Source organism: Lineus longissimus, chromosome 6 (genome assembly GCF_910592395.1).
Source record: "Lineus longissimus chromosome 6, tnLinLong1.2, whole genome shotgun sequence".
NCBI classification, from domain to species: domain Eukaryota; kingdom Metazoa; phylum Nemertea; class Pilidiophora; order Heteronemertea; family Lineidae; genus Lineus; species Lineus longissimus.
The window spans coordinates 6,394,700-6,418,752 of NC_088313.1; positions in this window are offsets into that span (position 1 = coordinate 6,394,700).

A 24,053-nucleotide genomic window follows, 5' to 3' on the forward strand; every position below is an offset into this window, starting at 1 on the left:
ATATTCAGGTTTTCCTCCCAATACTTTCAGCGAGATAATGGAAGACGCTTAGGATGTGTTCAAATCGAGAAATTCCCACTTGTAATTTCCCATACCCATATGTTTACGGTAACATTTTGATCATGGTGACGCAGCAAGATTGGGAAAAAGAAGAGATTTCATTTCCAACGCTTGGTATTCATGATGTTGTCGATGAGGTCATACTCAATCTTCGTCGTGCCATTTCAATCTTTCAAGCCTACGTAACTATTACCCTCGTTTGCGTTGGAATCTTCGGCAACGTTCTCTCAATCGTTATTTTTACTATGAACAAGAAAAGGGACGTGGTATCGGCACAATATCTTCGCGTTCTTGCAGTTACTGATTCAGGGATGTTGCTTTTTGTTGGCTTCCGCAACTTCCTGGCAAAAGGAGTGCCGGGCGAAACAGGAAGTCACGTCACACTAGATCTCTTTGTTCGCTTTACGTCTACCTGTAAGTTATTTCGTTATTTAGAACATGTTTGTATGTTTCTCTCCTCTATCATAATCGTCGTTTTCTCAATAGAAAGAGTTTTCGCAGTTTGGATGCCTCTACGTATGGTAAGTGTCTTCACCACTGGGCGGCGCACCAAAGCAATTGCATTGGTGATAATTGCAGGGGGTGTAATAAAATCGCATATCCTTGTGTACTTTGACATATATGTCACCGACTCCTACAGCAACTGCTGGTATGCTTTAGACATGCCGGAAACATTAAAAATACCTTTGGCCATCTACGATCTTATGCCTAGCCAAATAATTCCTTGTTTCTTCATCTTTTTCCTTAATATTCTTATCGCTACAGGAATCCGTAGATCATCAAGAAACACTAAAGTAGGCAGTGGTGACGAGTTGCGACGCCACAAACGTGACATGCGGTGTGTTGGGAATTTGCTGTTTGTGTCCACTGTGTATTTCATTTTTACGACCCCACGTTCAGTTCTGTGGCTCTACACGGATATAGTCACCTTCATCATGGCAAAACATGACGACCATATTGCAGAATCACACCTCGGTTTGATGTACGAAATATCTCGATTTGCGGATTCGTTAAGTATGTTTAATTATTGTTTAAATTTTGTCATCTATGGTGTCTCATTGAACTACTACCGTGATACTGTGATTAATATAATTCAGTGTCGGAGAAAAAACCTGGTAAAATTCTAGATATTATTATCTAGGCTTGGTCACGACCAAACCCACAAGGGGAACCAATCCTAGCTAGGCAGAGGAGGCGTCACAGCTTCAAAAATGGACACATTCTCTCTGTTTCTTTTTGGCGTTCCAGGCCAGCTTGAAAAAGAGAGTCCAGCGGTCGCCACATTATTGTTTCTGTACAATTTGCCTACGAGACTACGAGACTTTGATGCAAAAGCTCCAACAAGCACAAACCGTGCAGCAAACATATGTTCAAGAAATAGCCGTGATGTCCATATAGTACCAAATTCACCAATACCCAAGAGGCTTATTAGTCACCCATGCAGCAAATAGATCATTTCAAAACTCTCCTCACTGTTGCCTGCAAATGCTAATTTTCAGCCCGGAGCTATCTCTGCGATATTCTGTCATAGGAAACCCGGCCATGAGTTTTTTTCTATCCATTTCCCAAACATATCACCATTACTGGACTACAATAATTTAAACCAAAAAGTTTACAAAGTAGCGAGAATACCATGAAAAGGGTGTCGCCTAGTGTGAGATTCGATCCAGGGATCTTCGGCATGGTAGGCAACCGCCACTCCCGCCGACCGACGCAGCTGCCAGCCATCGAAAATTTGTGCATAATATACACAGGTCCTTATTGGTCCATAATGTGATATTTATTTTTGCTTCTAAATGTGTTTTCCGTCGAGGACGTTGGACGTTGACATTTGAACAGTTATGCGGGAATGACGAAAATATGTCCGCATTGTTGAGAGTATATTCACTTCATGAATTAGAACATTTTCCCTTTGAGAATGCCTAATTCTAAAATAGAACGTCACATTTTGACCGACTACAACTAGTTTTATAGCAGGTTTAATTTCGCGTTCGCGGTAAAAAACGAAAAAAAACATGAAAAAATGCAAAACGTCTTGTTTTTTGTGGTTAGATGTTCACATGTTTAGAAATCCATTTCATGTCTATTGAAATTTTTCTCATTTAATGTAACGGTTATATAATGGGATATTTGATAGTTTTGGGATTTTGAAGCCCAGTTTCTAGTTTATTTAGATTAGAAAACGGTTCATTTTCCCATCGGTGAGCTTGTTTTGACACACATACGTATATAAGCGCAAAGTGGTGTGAGGTATACCGTTCCAATATTGTGTGACATGCAATTTGATTAAAACCTTACAAACATTTATGATGAGTACATCAATATTTGAGCAACCTCATAAGAAAAAATTTACAGTATATATGTTGAGGATATATTTCATCTGGGTTACAGCGTGGTGAACCAGATACCCTCTAAGGAACTTGATAAGATCTACAAAGGGGAAACGGTCTGCGCTTCTGCGGAACAGCCCGTTATCCAACTTGCGGACTTGATATCGGAACTAACAGACTTAAAACAGAGAGTCGGTCAGCTGGAGGTTGAGGCCAGAAACTTGAGAGCAGACAATAGGCGTTTAGAGCAGGCGCTCCAAGATAGCAACCTCAATCCTGCAGATGTGGACGATGAGGTTACTGATATTGTATCTACTGTCCCTGGTCTACCAGTGGAGACTTGCGAAGATTCCTCTTCTGAGGAATCTTCTGAGGACCCCATTCCCGACGAGGTTGGTTCCAACGACTTTACCGTGCCAAAACGTAAACGCAATAGGAAAAAGAAGAGTAAACTGAAGAGTGTACTGAAACCTGTGGTTGATAAATCCAATAAGAGGCCACTGGCTACCAAGGAGCCTACGCTGCCACCGACGAAAGCAGCCTACCTTGGTCGAGTGAACCCGGCGCATTCTATACAGGATGTCGCTGATCACATTGTCGAGATCGGGGTGAAAAACTGTGGTGTCGAACTGCTCGCCGATAAAGAACACTACAGGTCATTCAGACTAGACATTCAAAATGAATCATATGACAAGATCGTGAACGATTCTTCATGGCCTTCTACGTTACGGTTCTCTGGTTCGTGGGGCTCTCGGAACAAGGTCCCAAGGCGTTACTCTGGGTGGGTTGACCACTTACGTGCACCGAGAGAAAACGATGGATGGCGCAGGGAATACGATCCACGGTCCACTGGCTCTTGGGGTTGGGAATATGGTTCCTACTACACCCAGGACTGTGACTACGACCGCGGACACTGGTATACCCAGGTCGACAATCCGTGGAGAGAACGATAAGCATTCCGAAGAAGTTATTTGTGAAACTTTTAACTGTCACGAGTTTAAAGCTAGTGCACCCTATATAGCCGAGAGGCTTCAGAACTGCTCTGTCTTGTGTTTGTGCGAAACGTGGCTAACGTCCAGTGAACTGTCTTCGATTCCGGATGCCCTTACTACGGTGGACTCGCGCTTTGAGCCATCATCCTATGTGGTGTTTGCGAAATCAAGCATGACGGACGTGGTGTAGCATCACTCTGACCGCCCATATGGTGGGGTAGCTGTGATATGCAAGAAACTTCCAGGTCTCTCCTGGCAAGATATTGCTGTTGACAATGATAGAATTATCGCTGTGTCACTTAACAACCGAGCTGGTATACGGCAGACTATTGTGAACACCTATATGCCCTATTTTGAGGGGCCCGGAGCTAGCCTAGCCCCCTTTATTGAGTGTTTAGACGGGCTGCAGTCGTGTCTGGATAAATATGGTCCTATTTCTCCTATTCGAATATGTGGTGACTTTAACGCCCAGTTGCCTCATGGTGACACCCTTTCGCGTCACTGGTACAGAACCAGGGGCTTCTCCAGGCAGTCAAAGCTACTGTATGAGTTCATCACCTCGAATGACCTCACAGCAGCTGACATAGGAACGCCGCAGTCAGTAAAGTACACGTATTCTTGTATTAAACGTGGTGTATACACCTTGATTGATCATGTGTTGACGCCTAGATACGATAGTTGTGATTGCGTGATGTGCCGCTGGAAGATGGGAATGTGAGTGATCATCTCCCCTTGCAGTTTTCCTTTAACGTCCACGTTGATGATTCTGGAACGCCTGAAATCTGTAAGCATAGTGGCCAAACGGGCCGCTGTAACTGGAAAGTGCCGTCCAATCGTCTCAAATATCGATCGATTCTTGAGGACAAGCTGACGTTTGTTAATGTATGCGCTCCTAGTCATTCGGACAGAAAGTCGGCGCAACAGTACGTTGATAGCATGTTTGCTGTCCTCAACGATAGCATTCACACCGCAGCTCGAGAGTCAAAATGCTGTGCGATTAGCGCATTTCGTCCTAAGGCTCATTGGTCTGCAGACCTGAGCTATCTCCGCGATATCAAGTCATTCTGGTGGAGGCTGTGGGTGATGAACGATAGGCCTAGAGACGGTGCCGTGTTTGATTGTTGGAAACATGCTAAGAAACAATTCCGCAAAGCGTCTATGGTAGCCATCCAGAATGTGTGTAATAGAGTTGTTACCTACTCAGGACAGTCCCAGTCCTGACACTGTCTGGGGGAATATGACACAATTTTCTACTATTATTATTATTATTATTGTTATAATGCAAGGCCTAGTTAGATAACACAGAACTGGGCAAGGTTCTGAATTCTGGAATACAATTGAGTCGCATGAGTGAGTTTAGGCCTAAACGGTAAGACCCTGATCTATTAGGCCTACATCAATAGCACATTATTTCCAATGCCAAGAAAGTTAATTGAAAAAAAAACATAACTGGTTGCTGTAATCTCGAGGACAGTCTGGGTTGTGGTACCGCCATTGTATTGGCCCAGACAGTCTTGAATCACTGTCAGTTGGACTGTCAGCAGGCACAGTACAGATCAGAATGGCAAGAAGGCAGCGCCCAGATGCAGTAACCGATGAGGAAATCCAAGCATTTCGCGAAGCCCAACATGAATTGGGCAATGACAACGCCAGGATCGGGGCCTTCCTGGCAGGACGGGAGGAGTTGACGCCGCATGCGCACGCCATCTACAATGGACACCTCAATGGCATCATCAATCGCCTCCGCGTTGTTCGTCGAGCAATAAGAAGACGGGAAATTGTAGATGGCCATCTGCCTGCTGATCCAAACAGGAGGGATGATCGATTTGTATTCAATTTTGATGGATTAAACAATCCAGAAGAGTTAGCTGTAAGTATGCAATGTTCGAGGACCAACCTTGTCTGACGCTTTGAAATGTTTTAGGTAATTCAATACTCTTATACTTTCCAAGAGTTGCTCTTGCAAAATCATCAATCAACCAATCAGTATTCGTGATGTTCTCGGGATATTTGCCCGCATGTGTTCGGCTACTACTGGCGTGAAAGCAGTTATATTATTGATTAGTCTGGTCAGAAAAAACTTGTGTCATACCTCTTAAACTTTATTCATCCAGGCTCAGATGAACCAAGCAGAGGCCAACGAAGCTGCCGACCCAGTGGCAAGAATGAACGATGGTGGTGAACAAGACGGTGGTCAACAAGAGCCAGTCGGACAAGAGGGAGCTGCGAATGAACTTCCAAGGTGATAGTCTTACATAAGCTGATGATACATCAATAACCTATTGCAGATGCTGGCCATGTCTAAACTGAGATACTTATCCGACTACTAGATGAAGGAAAATAGTATGTGTTCCAAACCACTCACCACTGCCCTGTCCTGCCATCTAAATACTTCCCTTGATTTAAAACAGTTTAACCTTTTTGGAACAACTGATGATAACTATTGGAACAACTGATGATAAATTTGAATTTCAGGGGTGGACTCCGACAATTGCAGGCGCAGAATCAGTTGATGATGAGAGACATGTTACACAGGATGGCGGCAAGAGAGGCCGAGGAAGATGAACTTAGGGGATACATGATCCGATTTATGAGACAGAACCTGCATCTCGATGATGAATGATCCAACAGCAAAGGCCATGTATAGATAAGAATAAACTTTATTCGTATCTTTACAGTATTTTTCTTTGTTCTCTTCATTTTTCTCATACCGTCTCCGCTGGTCTAAACCAGCAATATACAAAGAGAAATACTCTAATCTTTTTTGTAAGAGACCACGTGACTCCACCAATGTTGGGTGCTTTGAATAAGCCTGAACTGAAGTAGTTAATGGACTGAAAAATGACAGGCCACATGATAATGAAGCACCAAACACTGGCCGAGTCAGGTGGTCTCTCCGAAAAAGGAATTGAGTATAGCCTGGTCCCTGCCCATTAAAATAATTTCAGATTCGTTTAACTTTTACTTAAAACGGAGGTAGTCAGAAATTTGTGCCTCATCTATAAAGTGGGACATCTATAAAGCTCTAACCCTAAATGACTTAACCAACGAGGACATTCATTCTTCTGAAGCTGTTTCTGCGCATGTTCCTTAAACCACCTGCCAAACCAAAGATTGCGGGAATCGTTCTTCGGCGATGTCGTGACCGAACACCTGCTGCCCGAAAAATCTTTATGTCATGAAGACCGTGTTCGATTCTCACCCGTCCAGCCCTGAACTCTCTTCCACGGCCATGGGTCACCACGAGTGGGACCTCATATGGATACCCTTGATCTGCCAGAATGTTCGTCCCGTGTGGTACCAATGGTTCTTCCATTATCCTACAAAAAATCAGGATTGAGGAATGATCTGTCCAATTTTCACTATAAAACCAAAACCAAATGTTTCGTGTGTTTTAGTTGCCTAGTTCCTACATTCACCATCAGGGGATAGCATCGTTAACTTATGAGATAATGAATTGTTACTTTTAAAATGATCTGGTTGTTGGCAACCAATAAAAGAAATTGCATATCAGGAACTACCTGTAGCAGAGAGCATCAGTGGTTGATCCCTGGAAACCAGGACGGCATCTGATTACGTAATTCTCCGAATCAACCAGCAACTGCGCGTTCATCACGTGGGAGTGGCGGTGACCTGAGTAGAACAGTTGTTGCAGGTTTCCTCGATACGGCCTCCTGATCAGTTGTGGCGAACCATCGATAATCCCAACTCCATTGCCTGGTAATCTTCTCATCATTGCCCACTCCTGAGCATTCGGCCATCTGATATGACGTCGATATGTAGAAAAACCCATGTACGGTATCAATTTGGTCAGCAACTTGGAAATGTACACTTCGTTTACTCCAAAGGTGTGGGAGAGCATAGCATAAGAAGGATACTGACGAGCCCAGATGAGTAACAAAAGTAATTTGTTCATAGGTGTTAGCACATCGGGGCGTGTCCCGGGTACCAAGGCCTCTCTAACATTGTCAAACATATGATGAAAATCCTCAACAGTTACTCCCGTTAGAGTAAAGAAAAGACGTGGGTGCAAGACTAACCCCGTGAAGACATCCTTGCCGAGTCGAGGCCCTTGAAAATAACCAAAAAGCGCGTTGTAAATGTCCCCTATCTTGTCTTCAAAAAGAAAGGCTGCAAGCAGACCACAACGTAATCTCTGTAACTCCCGATGATTCATTTCATACACCAGAGCAAGGAGAGCAGGGTTATCCATGATTCTTGGACACACTGTAGGCCAGGAAACCATAGACCTGTGTTTATCTAAGAATAAACAGGCTTCATGATTGTGACTTCATGGTAGGCATTACATCACATAGCTTTAAAGTCTTCTATGATCTGGATATTGGTTCGAAACTGACATAAACACTGGGCCCGCCTATTGAAATCAATTAAGTCATATTCCCCCAGACAGTGTCAGAACTGTGACTGTCCTGAGTAGGTAACAACTCTATTAAGGCCTGTGTACACTAGCAACATTTTTACAACATTTCTCCAACATTCCTTGTTGCAACGCCGTGTTGGAAAAATGTTGCCAAGTGTGTACAGAGAAAATAATGTTGTAAAAATGTTGGAGAATTGTTGGAAATTTGTTGCAAAAAGAATTGTCTGGTCAATTTGTTGTTGCAAGTTTTTGGTCGTGTTGTAAAAGTGTTGCTAATGCCCAAGCCACACTTTCAAATTATTTGGTCAAACTTTTTCATCAAACTTTTTGGTCAAATTTTTCCATTCTGCCCACTCATGCCACACGGTGGATTTATTTGGTCAACCTTTTCGAATATGGCACCCGTCCAGTCAAGACTTCTACATTGTATTTGCTCTGGCAGCTGGTTCAGCTGTTGCTGCAATGGCTGCAGCTGTGGCATACCACAAGATGAAGCGTCGCCGTACTAAAAGAACTGTATGGGTCAGAAAATGGATCCAGAGGAGAAAAACAAGGGGATCGTATGCCATGCTAGTAGATGAGTTGCGACTAGAGGATCCAGGATCATACAAGAATTATTTGAGGATGGATGAGGAGACGTTTGAGCACCTAGTTCAACTGGTGACGCCTTACGTGGCAAGGGAAGACACCAACATGCGCGAGGCAATTACTCCAGCAGAACGTCTGGCGGTTACTCTAAGGTTCCTAGCCACTGGGGAAACTTTCCAGAGTCTTCAGTTTTCAACACGGCTGAGTCGCTCAACAATCGGTGCAATAATACCAGAAACGTGCTGTGCAATCTACGAAACCTTAAAGATGGATTATATCAAGGTACGTCCAAACTATCTCTTTCGAGATAATCAGATTTTCATTTGTCACATTTTCTGGAATTGAAATACAAACGAAGGAAATTGTAGGAAGATCATGTATTATTTTCTTATGTATGTTGTTGACTACAAGTGTACAACATTCTAATGATTCGAGAATGCTTCATACATAGCCTGACTTACAATATCACTTGTACCTGAACCTGTATTTTGGCCGAGTGGAACTGTGGAAAACCGGGGAGTGACCATTTCATTACGAAATTGACAGGAAGGTCGAACTGCATTCTCAACAGACAGTGGAAAGAAAGTTTCAGACGGAGGCTGTGCCTGATAGCTGCGATTTTTCACATTAACATAATTCCTCTTGGTGTTCAAATCAGCCTCCTGTCCGTCAAGCAAAGCTAAGCTGATCTTTCTTTTTACATTCTGTCGTACATCTGGAGATTCGATTGCACGAATCTCTGAGGCTACATACTTCTGTCACAACCTCAGGGCTAAAAGTGCCAGTGGTGACCTCCAGGTCAGAGCCTCTGGCCAAACTTACTGATCCTCCTTGTCATAAATTATCTCGGCCAAAATGACGCCCCCTGATATACACTGACATCAGGCGGGTAATCCAATTAAATAAAGGCCAACAGTTAAAATATACGGCATCTATTCTCAATACTCATCCCACCCACACCCGGTTACAACATTAATATATACAGGTACATCACAATAGTCAACACAATCGCACATAAATGGTCCCTCATAAAACATCAGGGAGACAGACCACTCATCCGTGGCATACAATAACTTCAGACATACGTCGTCAGGGCAACAGTTAGCAACTGTTGCAAATCAAGGCAGAATGGCAAAGGGTTAATCCTCAGGAGACCGGCATGGAAAAGTATTAAAAAAAAAAAAAACCTCTTGGAATAAAACTATTCCAAGAAGAATCAACCGACACCTCAATTCCAGGTGTATACAAGTTTTGCCCCAGCAAAACAGAAAGATTCCCGCAATTGAAGTTACCCGATACAAGAGATTCTGGGCCCGTTTACCAGTCCAACCTGGTGAGCTCGCCAGAAGCAAAAAAACTGGTCCAAAGAAAATTACGCGAGCTCAACACGCATATCGGGAGGTCTAGCGATTTCGAAATGGTCTGCAGTGACCGCAAGGCCCCAGTGATCCACCAGCAGCACGAGGGGTATGCAGAAAAAAAAAGAATTTATATAAGTCAGAGACTTGAGCAAGTCACTGGCCTCTCCACAGACAGAGGAATAAAAAGGGTACCCTCAACTCCTGAAGAAAGGAGGAGATAAAAAAACGTACCAATGCTCGACTCTTAGCAAGAGGAGAAAATCGTCTGCGTCTAATCGCATCTGAGCCGGTCTGCTCGGAAACCCACGCTATCCCATTAAATACCCGAAGTCCACGTGACCACATGATAATTCAACTGACATTCCGATCCACAATGCACTGCGCACACAAAGACACCCCCAATTAAAATATGAAAAGATCACCAAGCAACCCGATACAAAAGCCTTCGTTTCCTGGCAGAGATCGCACTGAATATAACTTAAAACACCGTAGTTCGAGGCACATGCTAAGGAGTGATTAAATAAGCTTACGATTAATCGAGATAAATTCCAAATTTGCAAGTTAACAGAAGTTTTCGTTAGAGAGGTAACAATGAAATTTTGACTTTTAGCGGTGCTGTAGGAAAGGGATCATTCGGCATTCCTCAGCCACTCACGTGATAGGAAGAACCAATAAAAATACGAGAAAATTGTAAACAGTGATGGCCGCCGTCCAGGTCACATGACCGATAAAATGGCGACGCATCCAGGAAATTGATAGAAAGAGTTGTTGACAATTTGTCCGAAAATAAACGAAATAAACCGTTGTGCCTGGAACTAGGTTTACATAAAAGATTACGAAAATGAGAAGGTAATTTTGGTGACCGTTTCACTATCCCCCTCTTTAAAACACAGCCGTCCTCGGCGGACTTAATATAATGCAATATAAAACGTGTGTGGTATGACGAATGTACACTACCATACATTGATACTATAATATAATATAAAGGGACAGTGAATGTGGATGGGAATGTCGAGTAAAACAACGCCCTGGCAAGAAACAAATATACGAACGGAACCATTTACAATCACAATGTTAGAACCACAGCTAACACCACTCATCTGTTTAGCACCCTTGTATAGCACCAGAATGAGAAACTCCAGGTTTAAATTCAATCTAAATCAACTAACTAAACAAACTACTGAACTACATGGTGACCAGAAATAATATGATATGTACATCTAGAACATGGTAAAAGAAATGATATGACAGGAACTGATCAACATGATATATATTTACAACATCGACTGGGTAATCCGGGTGACAAAGGGGAAGGGGATTAACGGCGCTGGGAGTTGAGGTGCTTGCGGATATTACGCATCCTATCGTGATATCCCTCCACAGCGGGGCTAACCTCCGGGAGTCTCCCCCTTGCCACGCGGCCAGTCGAGTGGGCAACTCGAATGGTACTCCTGACGTGTTGTCGCTGGTGTCTCTGACTGCGGGGTCGTGGTGGCTCAGCTGGGGGCGGCATTACTGGGGAGTGTTGGCGCGCCCGCTTCTTTGGTGGCAGGGTCGGCTCTGGTCCTGCCATGACAACTTCCTGCTGGACCGTTGGTGATGAAAGTGAGGCAGGGGTGTCTTGCTCATTCCTAACACTGACATTCTTGGCTTCCGCCTGTTTTGGAGGGTCAACTCTAGCCAGCACGTCTTGGAGCATGGCCTGAATGCCCTCTACCTGGGTGCTTAGCCGGAAGATGGCATCCAGCACCTCTAGTTGCTGGGGAGCGGGTGGAAAAGTCGCCTCGTCAATCGCCGCCCCTTGTGACAGGTGTGACGGAGCTGGGTTGGCGGGTGGTGGGGTGGCTGCCCGCGGAACTTGCTCGGTCGGGCCTGTCTTCGGTGAGGAAAGGAGGCAATCGAGGATCTCTTGGCCTTCTGGCTGGTAGTCGTCATTCAAGAAGGCATCCAATTCCAGGTCAAAAGCGAGGGCGTCCATCTGGAAGCGAGAGAAGTGAAGCGTAAGCATATTTCCGGACATATTCATCTTTTACATAGGTGAAACACATCATGCATCAGCCATGCACCCTCGAAGCGGAATGTCATATTCGCTAAAGTACACACCCTGTGTTTAGAGTATCGGGCACAAGTTGACCACGACCCGACATCAGTATGGATAGTCAATGAGGAACAGCAGTTCCTGAGTTGTAATAAGTCTTCTATTTTCCCTTCCAGCTGACTGGAACACCACCCTGGGCTATACCAGTGACCCAGTTGGCCATGAAGACATCATGGGCATGGCATACCCTCACATCAATCTACCATGGATGGCAGCAGCATCAGCCAGCACATCAATAATATACGAAAACTCAACACAGAGGGGGGGGGGGGGCCTGGTCAACCCCAAAATACAGATTTATATATATGCATGATAAGTGACATCAACATGACTGTGGTTACAGTGGATATAGTAGTACTAGTAGTTCCAAGTACTGTCAGCCAAAAACATCGATAGAAAGGGCTACTAGTACAGCATTCAAAACAGGACAATTACTGCATGTATACCAGTGGTGTACATGTTCTATACATGACAGCGTATGACATCATTCAGGCAACTTCCGCCTGACGCTCCTAAACCACAACGGCGGACTCTGGCCCTCATATGGTTTCAACTTGTTGTGGTGGACCAGTTTGGTCTTTCCCCGCTTTTCCATCTGGATGACGTAGTCAAGGTCGTTCACCTTTTTGATGATTAGATATGGGCCTTGAAATGCCTTCCTTAGTTTTGGGGCTATCTCCAGCTGACTTATATCTGTGAGGTACCAGACGCCATCCCCAACTTTATACTTGTTAAAGACGACCTTGCCATTATGATTCTGCTTGTGTCTTTCAGCCGCGGCCTTCAAATTTTCCCGGGCGACATCATGGGCATGGACCATCGTGTCACGCAACTTGTCCACATACTCGCCATAAGACGTTATCTCATCATCCTCGATGCCAGGTCTGTACGGGAACATCACCTCTGCCGGTAGTCGAACCTCACGGCCTAACATGAGCAGGTTTGGAGTTAACTTCGTCGACTCATTTGGAGTGGCTCGGTAGGCAGCAGCCAGACATCCTAAGTTAACATCCCATTGGTCTTGCTGACCCTTCAGATAGGCCTTGATCATCCGGATCAGGGTCTTGTTGAAACGTTCACATTGCCCGTTACAGCGGGGGTTTGCAGGAGACGCCCTTGTCTTCCTGATCTCAAGCAACCTACACAACTCTTTGAAGATGTTGCTCTCATAGTTTCGACCCTGATCTGAGTGGATGTCAATTGGTGTTCCAAACCTGGCGATCACCTCGTTGAGAATGAGGTTGGCCGTGGTGGTGGCAGTCTGGTCTGGCGTGGCAAATACTTCCGCCCACTTACTGAAAGAATCAGTAATGACGTGTATGAATTTATTCCCACGCGCTGAGGTGGGGAGGGGTCCAAGTACATCGGTCGACAATCTGTCTAATACCCCCCCTGCAGTCATCTTTCCCATCGGGGCTCTCGGGGGTTTTGGGGGCTTCTTGATCTGTGCACAGAGATCACATCGGGACACCCACAGGTTAACATCTATCCGCACCCCATACCAGTAGAATCGCTGCAATGTTTTCTCACGGCATTTCTTCTTTCCCAGGTGGCCAGCCAATGGAGAATCATGCATCTCTCGTAGGACTTCTGACCTCAAGACTCTGGGAACAAGGAATTGTTCGTGGTGACCTGTCCCGTCTTTCCTGCTGAATTTTCTGAACAGAATGCCGTCAGTGAGGGTAAGGCTGTCCCAACAGTTCCAATAATGTCTGGTGGCTTGGCTGGCTTCACATACAACCGCCCCAAATGGCCGTGTGCCTGTTTCGAACCAACTTAGAATTGGGCCTATGTCTGGGTCCTTGGCCTGATGACGTCTTAGGTCCGGTGGGGCATAGGGCAGCGCCCAGCTAGGCTGGGCCTGAGCATTAGGCCTGTTCCTGGCACGCGTTATTCGCCGCACTGGCCGAGTGCCAGGATACATGGTACTTTGCATGTCAGCCGATTTCTTGTCACATTTGGCACATAACCCACAGGGGATGTCCTCACCATTGGTAGGGCAGGCGCAGTCCATCGGGTTGGGACAGCGACTCATGCTGTCAGCATTTTGGTGCTTTTTGCCTGGTCTCCATTCCAGGGTGAATTGGTAAGCTGACAAGATCTCGATCCACCGTGCAACGCGGCCCTTGGGGTCCTTGAGGGAAAAGAGCCACTTTAATGCCATGTGGTCCACGCGGCAGATGAAGGGCTTCCCCAGGAGATACTGGCGGAAATACTCAATAAAGTGTTTCACGGCCAATAGTTCCCTGTCTGTGACACAATAATTTCTCTGTGCCTTATTTAGGGTTGCACTGGCATAGGCAATCACCCGCTCCCGCCCGTCCTGTACCTGGGACAGTACTGCCCCTATTCCCACATCACAGGCATCAGTGTCTAGTATGAAGGTGTCCTCAGGCCTAGGGTAAGCCATGACTTCCGGGCCTGTAAGTTTTTCAAGCAGTATTTTGAATGCTGCCTCACATTCTCCACTCCAGTGAAAGGAGACCCCCTTCTTGGTCAGTTGGATGAGGGGATGCATCAGGGATGAAAAGTCCTGGATGAACCTTCTATAATATGAACCCAGGCCTATGATCCCTCGGACATCAGTGACATTTCGTGGAACGGGCCAATCTTTCAATTTCTGCACATTTTGCGCATTGGGTTTGACCCCATCTTTAGATACCGTGTGACCCAAGAAATTGACTTCGAGTTGCAGGAGGTGGCACTTTGAGGGCTTTAGTTTAAAACCGGCATCACGGATACGGGTAAAAACCTTTCGTAGCTTCACGATATGTGATTCAAAATCCACTGAGAAAGTGATGATGTCGTCAAGATAGAGGGCGCATACCTCCTCTGGCACTAACCCTTTCATGGCCAGCTCAATTAGCCGCTGGAAGGTCATCGGGGAGCCTGCTAGGCCCATCGGCATAGTCAGGTATTCAAAAAGTCCATGAGTTGTGGCAAAAGCAGTTTTTGGGATATCTTGCTCCCTAATGGGGACATTGTGGTAGGCCGACGTGACGTCAAGGGCACTAAAGTACACTGACCCAGACAGTTTATCAATCAGGGTGTCACATCTGGGGAGGGGTGTCGCTGGAATGTTAGTTGTCAATTTGTTGAGCATCCGATAGTCAACACAATGGCGGACGCCACCATCACGTTTTCGAACTAAGACGACCCCAGAGGCCCACGGGGAGGTCGACTCCCTCACAATGCCTTGGTTCAGCATCTTTTTCAGTGACTTCAACTCCTCTCCGGCAAAGGCCATAGGAACTTTTCTGGGAGCCTGCTTGAAAGGTTTAGCATCCCCAGTATCTATTTCATGCTCAACCAGGTGAGTCCTTCCTATATCGGCATCATCCTTGGAAAAGATATCAGAGAACTCCAGTATGAGTTCTTTTAGTGTGGTCTCTTCCTGGGGTGATTTTAGAGCCTCCTTGGCGCCATCTAGCATTGGCTGTAGGTACTCAGGTAATGTCATGTCTTGGGCGGGAGTAATAGGAGAGCCCTTTCCTACAGCTCGGATTCTATCAGTGACTCTGGGTTTAGGGCACATCTGAATCCGCCTTACAGTATCATTGTTGTCATGGCGACCAGACTCATGCCTTAGCACTGACGCTTTTGGCTTCCCAACTGTCCTGGCCACTCCTATCACCATGTCCTGCTTGATGGAGGCTGGGGCTTCGAAGGGGTTCATTACTCTTACTGGGACAGTGCAATCCTTGGTGGCATCAACAAGTGTTGGAGCAACGGCAATATTGCAATGCTGAACCATCACGGGGTTAGCCTCAATCAATAAACAGGCATCCTTTTTCCTGGTTTTGTTTGCTCTGTCCACAAGGCCTTGGATGATAACCTCTGACATAGCAGGAATAATGAAATGATCTGCAGCACGCACCCGTCGTGCTGTAATTGGTAATCCAATTTGCTTCAAGGGGATTAGTTGGCCCTTCAACATAATCCGGTTTTGGGACAGCAATATGTCCGCTGGGCCATCAGGGTCCCGCTGTAAAATGTCTGCCCCTAACAGCACTTCATCTTCAATGTCAGCGACTAACAATGGCTTCTCGCGTTTCAATGGCCCTAAGTCCATCCAAAACAGCGCTTTCCCGTAGTACGTGATGGACCCCCCATCAGCATTTGTGAGTAGGCCCCTCTTGGAGGGTGGAACTAATACCGGTCGCTCCGGTTCTGGAATTTTCATATAGGTGGCATGGGACATTATAGTCTTGGTCGACCCCGTGTCGACAGTGAATGTTACATCCAACCCCTGGATGTGGCCTTCTATGTATATTCCTGCATATGAAGGCTTTTGCCGCCTGATCGCCTCCAGGTCGGCCTCCTCCCCATCCCCAATATCGCTCTCACTTCCATCACCTTCCTCAACCTCAAGTGCTAACTCTGAGTCTGACAATGCTTCTGTTTCTTGGCCGACATTTACATCAATGCGGGCTGCCCCTTGGCCTACTGGGGTAGCCCGTTGCAGTTTGACGCCTGATGTAGGGCTTGATCATTCCGTGGGGTAAATGTGGGCGCATTAGGACTAATGGCGGTCCGTGCTGCCTGGGCAGCCACTGGTGGTGCAGATTGCATCACAACTGGCGGGTTGGTGCATTCTCGCGAGTAATGCCCATATTGTCGGCAACGGAAGCAGAGGATATTCTCCTTTGGTTGCCGGGGACGACCTGGCTGGCGGCCATGTTGCCCGCCACCCCAACGGCCTTGGGATGAGCCCTTCTTTTCAAGATTGCTCAGCCGTGACATCACATCTGTCATCATGCTAACAATCTTTGTCATCTCCTCACTAGGGGGAGCAGCGGGTGATGCATCCTGGCTAGGCTGCTGATTACCCGTCCCATTACTGGTCGGTCTCTTGTGAGACTGAGTCTGAGGTTTGGCCCCATGGTTTTTAGCCATTCGCACATTCTCCTCATCAGATTCTTCCGTCTCAATGTCAGTCTCCCGGGTAATTTTCACTGGCTTCTTACGCTGAACCCGTTGTGTGTCCTTGAATCGGACTACCTCATAAACAGCTTGGTCGATATTCTTTGGATCTTTAATGTATTCAACATGAAAACGGACATCATCATCATGGAGGCCATCCAGAAACCTCCGGAGGAGATCCTCACTCCTGGTTTCGGCATCCCTTGACCCATAGGCCTTGCAATACAACCGTTTTAGCTCAGCAGCAAACTCGGAGGCGGACTCTCCTGCTTTTTGGGAGCGACACGAAAATTTGGCTCCATATGATTTTGCTGTTTCAATCCGCCTAAAGCGGTGATTTAGCTCTCTAATCAAAGCCCTATAATCACCCCTGACTGATTTGTCCAGCTGGCCGTAAACAAATTCAGCCGCGGCGCCCTGGAGCTTAGGGAGGAGGTGGTCCAGCTTCTCCTCAACGGTCCAGCCACATCGGCTGGCCACATCTGAAAATCGGTTATAGTATGCCTCCCAAGATTCCTTGGTGGTGTCTCTGAATGGCGGTAGCTTAGGACCCCTTGACAACTGATGACGGGGCCTTGGGGCTTCATCCTCAGTGTCGCTGTCACACCAGCGATCTAATGAGTTTTTCCTAGGCCGCTCAGAGCTTGAACTGGAAAGACTAGCCTTTTTAGGCCGTCGCACAGCCTTACTGGACCTGGGGACATGGGGAGTTTGCTGTGGCTCTTTATTCATACTAGCGCCATCCCCAATTGGTGCCTGAGGCGAGGACACATGGCCCTGGCTTGGGCTGGCTGAATGACTCACCAGCACGGTTGGCTGTACGGGCGGCTGCGGGGTCCATGAGGCATAGCCATAGCCATTACTAGTACTCATCAAAGGGTACTGCTGCGGGCCTAACGACATTTGGGGATTACCCATCCCAAACATTTGGCCATAACTCGTCCCCACCATCTGGGATTGGCCATGAGTGGCATAACTACTGGGGTGTGGGATTTGTCCTGCCGTCCAGGGTGGCATACGCTCGCCCCTGGATGTGTTCAATGCTGGCATCGGCATTGATACGGGATTCAGTAAGGCAGGCCCAGCCACGGACATCATTGTTGATCCGGCCACAGCCCCAGCCATGGTTCGAGTGGTGCTCATCACCACACTTGTACCACTCGTCATCATTACAACACTCGTGGTAGTAGGAGTCGTCACCCGGGACGGCATCATAGAGGGCCCAGCTCCCTGTGCTGGGGGAGCACTAGAACTCGAGATAGGGAGATTACTGGCTCCCTGATCAGGCCTACCTGCACTACTATCTTCCGCCAACATTATGCGTTGGTATACCTCGTCAATGTATTCGTCTGGTATCTCTGTTTCAGCCTCAGTGAAGTATTCATCAGATTCAGATTGAATCTCTCGCGGTAGCAATCGGATCGGGGTGAAATTCTTCCGATTGGCTCTCAATCCCACTGATTTCCTGGGCATCGTGGTATCACTGGCATCAAGGGGAGGTTCGCATCACTGGACCCAGAAAGTATATCTGGATCCCACAGCTGTCACCAAAAATGTCACAACCTCAGGGCTAAAAGTGCCAGTGGTGACCTCCAGGTCAGAGCCTCTGGCCAAACTTACTGATCCTCCTTGTCATAAATTATCTCGGCCAAAATGACGCCCCCTGATATACACTGACATCAGGCGGGTAATCCAATTAAATAAAGTCCAGGCCAACAGTTAAAATATACAGCATCTATTCTCAATACTCATCCCACCCACACCCGGTTACAACATTAATATATACAGGTACATCACAATAGTCAACACAATCGCACATAAATGGTCCCTCATAAAACATCAGGGAGACAGACCACTCATCCGTGGCATACAATAACTTCAGACATACGTCGTCAGGGCAACAGTTAGCAACTGTTGCAAATCAAGGCAGAATGGCAAAGGGTTAATCCTCAGGAGACCGGCATGGAAAAGTATTAAAAAAAAAAAAAAACCTCTTGGAATAAAACTATTCCAAGAAGAATCAACCGACACCTCAATTCCAGGTGTATACAAGTTTTGCCCCAGCAAAACAGAAAGATTCCCGCAATTGAAGTTACCCGATACAAGAGATTCTGGGCCCGTTTACCAGTCCAACCTGGTGAGCTCGCCAGAAGCAAAAAAACTGGTCCAAAGAAAATTACGCGAGCTCAACACGCATATCGGGAGGTCTAGCGATTTCGAAATGGTCTGCAGTGACCGCAAGGCCCCAGTGATCCACCAGCAGCACGAGGGGTATGCAGAAAAAAAAAGAATTTATATAAGTCAGAGACTTGAGCAAGTCACTGGCCTCTCCACAGACAGAGGAATAAAAAGGGTACCCTCAACTCCTGAAGAAAGGAGGAGATAAAAAAACGTACCAATGCTCGACTCTTAGCAAGAGGAGAAAATCGTCTGCGTCTAATCGCATCTGAGCCGGTCTGCTCGGAAACCCACGCTATCCCATTAAATACCCGAAGTCCACGTGACCACATGATAATTCAACTGACATTCCGATCCACAATGCACTGCGCACACAAAGACACCCCCAATTAAAATATGAAAAGATCACCAAGCAACCCGATACAAAAGCCTTCGTTTCCTGGCAGAGATCGCACTGAATATAACTTAAAACACCGTAGTTCGAGGCACATGCTAAGGAGTGATTAAATAAGCTTACGATTAATCGAGATAAATTCCAAATTTGCAAGTTAACAGAAGTTTTCGTTAGAGAGGTAACAATGAAATTTTGACTTTTAGCGGTGCTGTAGGAAAGGGATCATTCGGCATTCCTCAGCCACTCACGTGATAGGAAGAACCAATAAAAATACGAGAAAATTGTAAACAGTGATGGCCGCCGTCCAGGTCACATGACCGATAAAATGGCGACGCATCCAGGAAATTGATAGAAAGAGTTGTTGACAATTTGTCCGAAAATAAACGAAATAAACCGTTGTGCCTGGAACTAGGTTTACATAAAAGGTTACGAAAATGAGAAGGTAATTTTGGTGACCGTTTCACTTCCCAAACACATCATATACATCATTCGCTTCTGTTGGCGGAGGCCTATTTGATGCGAGTGCAGCATCTTTTAATTCCGCCAGAGTGTTGGTGGCCGTCTGAAACATTGACACTTCCGCTGAAACCGATTTTGATGATTTCCTTTTCGGATTCCATGAAGACACCTTAGCAGCGATCTTGGAGGTCGATGGTTGCGTATCTACATGTATCACTTTGTCCGATTTATCCTCGGATACTTCGTCGTCATCAGACAGATCCTGAAAAAACAAAGATATCATGTGGTCACTCATTCGTGAAATAAATGTCTATCTTTTCAGGTGCCGTCGAACGAACAAGAATGGCTCAAGGTTGCAGAGGAATTTGAAACAAAGTGGAACCTTCCCCACTGTTTGGGTGCAATGGACGGAAAACACGTTGTTTTCCGCCCACCATTGCGCTATGGCTCCTATTTCTACAACTATAAAGGCACCCATAGTATTGTTCTGTTTGCATTGGTTGATGCCGACTACAAGTTCTTGATGATTGATGCTGGAACCAACGGTCGTGTCGGAGATGGAGGTGTTTTCAGGAAGAGCGATCTCAATAACGCTATGGCGGATGGGACTATACATTTTCCTGAGGCAAAACCCTTACACGATTGCGATGCCACCATGCCCTATTTTTTCGTAGCAGATGATGCTTTTCCTTTACAAACTGACATCATGAAGCCGTATCCATTTAGAAATCTTGATAAAGACAAACGTGTTTTCAACTACCGCCTGAGTCGGGCTAGGCGTGTGGTTGAAAATGCATTTGGGATATTAGCTAACAGATTTCGCGTGTTTCTTGCTCCTATTCTGCTATCCCCTGAGAAAGTGCAGATGATCATTCTGGCTGCTTGTGCACTGCACAACTTCCTGAGGGTCCATAATTCGGCCAAGTACTTCCCTCCCAGGGCAGTAGATAGGGAACAATTAAACCGCGGTGTTGTAGCTAAGGGGGATTGGAGATCAGTTAAGAAAGCTGAGGAGGCTTTCCAAGGTATTGAACATCAGTCTGGAAACCGTTATGCCAATGATGCACAATCACAAAGAGATGCTCTGCGCGGCTATGTGAATGGCATCGGACGAGTAGCATGGCAGGACAGATTTTGCAGCTAAGCCTGACAGTAGAAATACTTCGATGTGCAATGTACATGAATGTGTTGATATAAAATAAACATATTAACTGTCTATTCACCTTGTACATTTGATCGTCATGTTCATCGGCCATGGTAGATGTACTGCATCTCGGCTCTAGATGGTCCTTTAAGAACAGCATCTTCTGAAACCACCATACTTTTGGTTGATACATGTCGTTGGCCCCTGCTCCACTTTTGTTCTTCTTCTTCATCTCGTCGAATTCTCTGGACAAATGACTTCGAAGTCCATTCAGCTTCCTTTTAACTGCTTCAACTGTGCAACCTTCACATTTTGGGGAAAGTTTGTCCACGATACCTTGGTAGGCAGTTTCTTTCTTGACCCTATTATGGTACATGGGATTCTTTGTGTCGTAGAGTACAGGGCGGGCCCTGTACTCCTCGATCAAAATGTCTGTGAGTTCTTGTGTCCACATACCAGCAGTTTTTGGGCCTTATGTGCTGACGAGATACCCTTATCTGTTTATATAGTGAAGGAAATGCACAGTGTAGGTGACATAACCATTCAAAATAGGCCTCAACACCAAGAAATGACATATATGAGGACATAGCTATCCATAACAAAAGGCCTGGTCACTGGGTTCAAAGCGTTAATCGAACAATAAAAATATTTCCCCGCGCCACACGGTAGGATTCTTGTATTATTTGGTCAAATCCTTGGATAAAAATAGGACGGGTTCTATCCAAAACAATTTTGGATTTGGAAATCTGGTTGGTCAAATTTGTGGATTTTCCCCGTGCCAGACGGTAAAACATTTTGGTCAAACTTTTTTGGTCAAATTATATTTTACCGTGTGGCTCGGGCATAAGTGTCAAACCCATTTATAGGAGACCTATGAATCGGTTTCAACAACCCAAACAATAAGGATTGGACTTGAAACTGAAGTATATTGGATATGAGGCCTGGACAACCCTCTCTGGAATCCCAGCCAATGATCGGCCTTCTCAACAGCTCTGTTCGCCACCCTATGAGTCAGGGGCGGCGACACCGGCTGTTATTGAAGTGGTGTTATTTTCTTGAATTTACAGTAATTCATATTGTATGTCATAAAAGTTTGTTTATTAGTTTATGTATTTGTAACGCGATGAGTCCAGTTAATTGCCCGAGAGAGCTGTGGGATCAAAGGAAACTTGCTGTGACCTCATGACTCTTTTTGAAGGAATCTGCTGAAATTGAAACTCTGTTGGTCCTCTGATGAGCATCCAATTCATTTCTGTATAGGTCACAGCCATTAAAAGCAGATTCATGTTGTCGACGATTGCCATGCCAGCCATGTAAATACAAGTCAAAAATTTCCTATTTTCTCTGAAGAAGCTGATAAAAAGGCACAATATATTACCAGTGATACCAAGAACACTTGTTACTATCCAAAAGTATTTCACGAACACCATCAAAGTAATGATCATTACATCCGTTACTGGCGACTGCAGTGATTTTTTAGTCGTCCAAACTGTTGATGTGATGTAAATAATAACAGTGCTGCTGTACTTCGCTAAACAAATGGATGCTAAACAGACATGCCTCAACCGCGACTACTATTGCTTCTGCATGTATAAAAAAACGTGGCGCACGCGTACATGATCAAGTTGCTGCTACAATGTCACAAGGCATGCTTCATCAGCACACGCAAATCAAACAATTGAGTTCGATGAGGCGTCCAGTTATTTACTTCCATGATCACTGGTTATTTAAAAGGCAGCTAAGCTTGTGTCGATTCCTCTAAATGCCACGGTTCAGACAATCAGGTCATTGTAGGATCACAGAATTATATTTATTTGGATTATAATCCTGTAGGTTGAAATTTGAACCACCTGTGCCACGTGCAACAGTGAACAATTAACATTATTTCAAAGGCAGAGTTGTGAAAAAGATACTGCTTTGTGTTCATGCAAACGTAAATCTAGAATGCAGTATTCGATCTATCACATGTCTTTACATTTATAGGAAGCCTGCATTGACTTATCACTAAAGGGTTTGGAGTGTGCATGCTGACTGGAATTTTATTTCATAAAATTTTGATTGATGGTTGCGAATATTCGCGTTTTGCAGAGAGAGAAGAGCTCTACGCTTTATGTGATGCCGACGCAACGAAGGGTAAAATACCATTTCGAAGAGTTGCGAAAAATATTCCAAATGGGGGTAAATAAAAGTCCGATCTGGAGTATTCGTGCAGCAATATTTATAATTAAATTCAGATATCAGTTGCAAAACCAAACAAAACCTAGCTTCAGTAATTCAGCTTCATATCAGTTCAGCGACGGCTCAGACTGCGACTGCCGTATAGTTATCCCTTTAATTTACTCTGTTGTCTGTTTGTCAAGTAGTAGTAGTAGTCTGTCGCAGTACTTCTTTCCTCCTCCGATGCAATTAATTAAGGTAAAAGCGTGGCAATTCCTCCAATTTGTACTGCAGGTCGGAAAGATCAATAGCCGTCATTAATGTCAAAATATACATGCAGTGTAGAATCGGAACAGCTTGTTGAGCCGATGTGATAGTGACGTCACAAGGGAAGTCGCACACATAAAAATCTAAATACAGGTTAGGAATGGGATTTTTCTTGTGTCCAGGCAACTCCCTTGCGATTCTTAATCGAAAGCTGTTTTGTCAATACTGAAATGATTCCAAAGTGGCGTATAAGACGGTGATGAGAAATATCGAACTATCGCACATCATAACCAGGTAAGAAATTTGAAGATCCCGCCACATCGCCAGCGCCTCTAAAAGTGAAGAGCATCCCAGTAGGGATTAATGGTTTCTCGTGGGCTTCCTTTATTATTCGGCGTTTCAGAATAAATCGATATATTGTCGTCGTCATAGTTAATTCATTTTTAGCTCACCTCTTAGCAGAGGTGAGCTTATCCCATACCGTGGCGTCCGTCGTCCGTCGTCGTCGTCGTCGTCGTCGTCGTCGTCCGTCGTCCGTTAGCAGGGCACGTTTCGTAACTGTTAGAGCTATTGAGTTGAAACTTGGTACACATGTACCCTTCTGTAATGACACCTTGGAGACCAAGTTTCGGTCCGATTCGTTTCATGGTTTGGCCACCAGGGGGCCAAACGTTAAAAGTGAAAATATGCAATATCTCCCTTAATAGTAGTCGGGAAATTT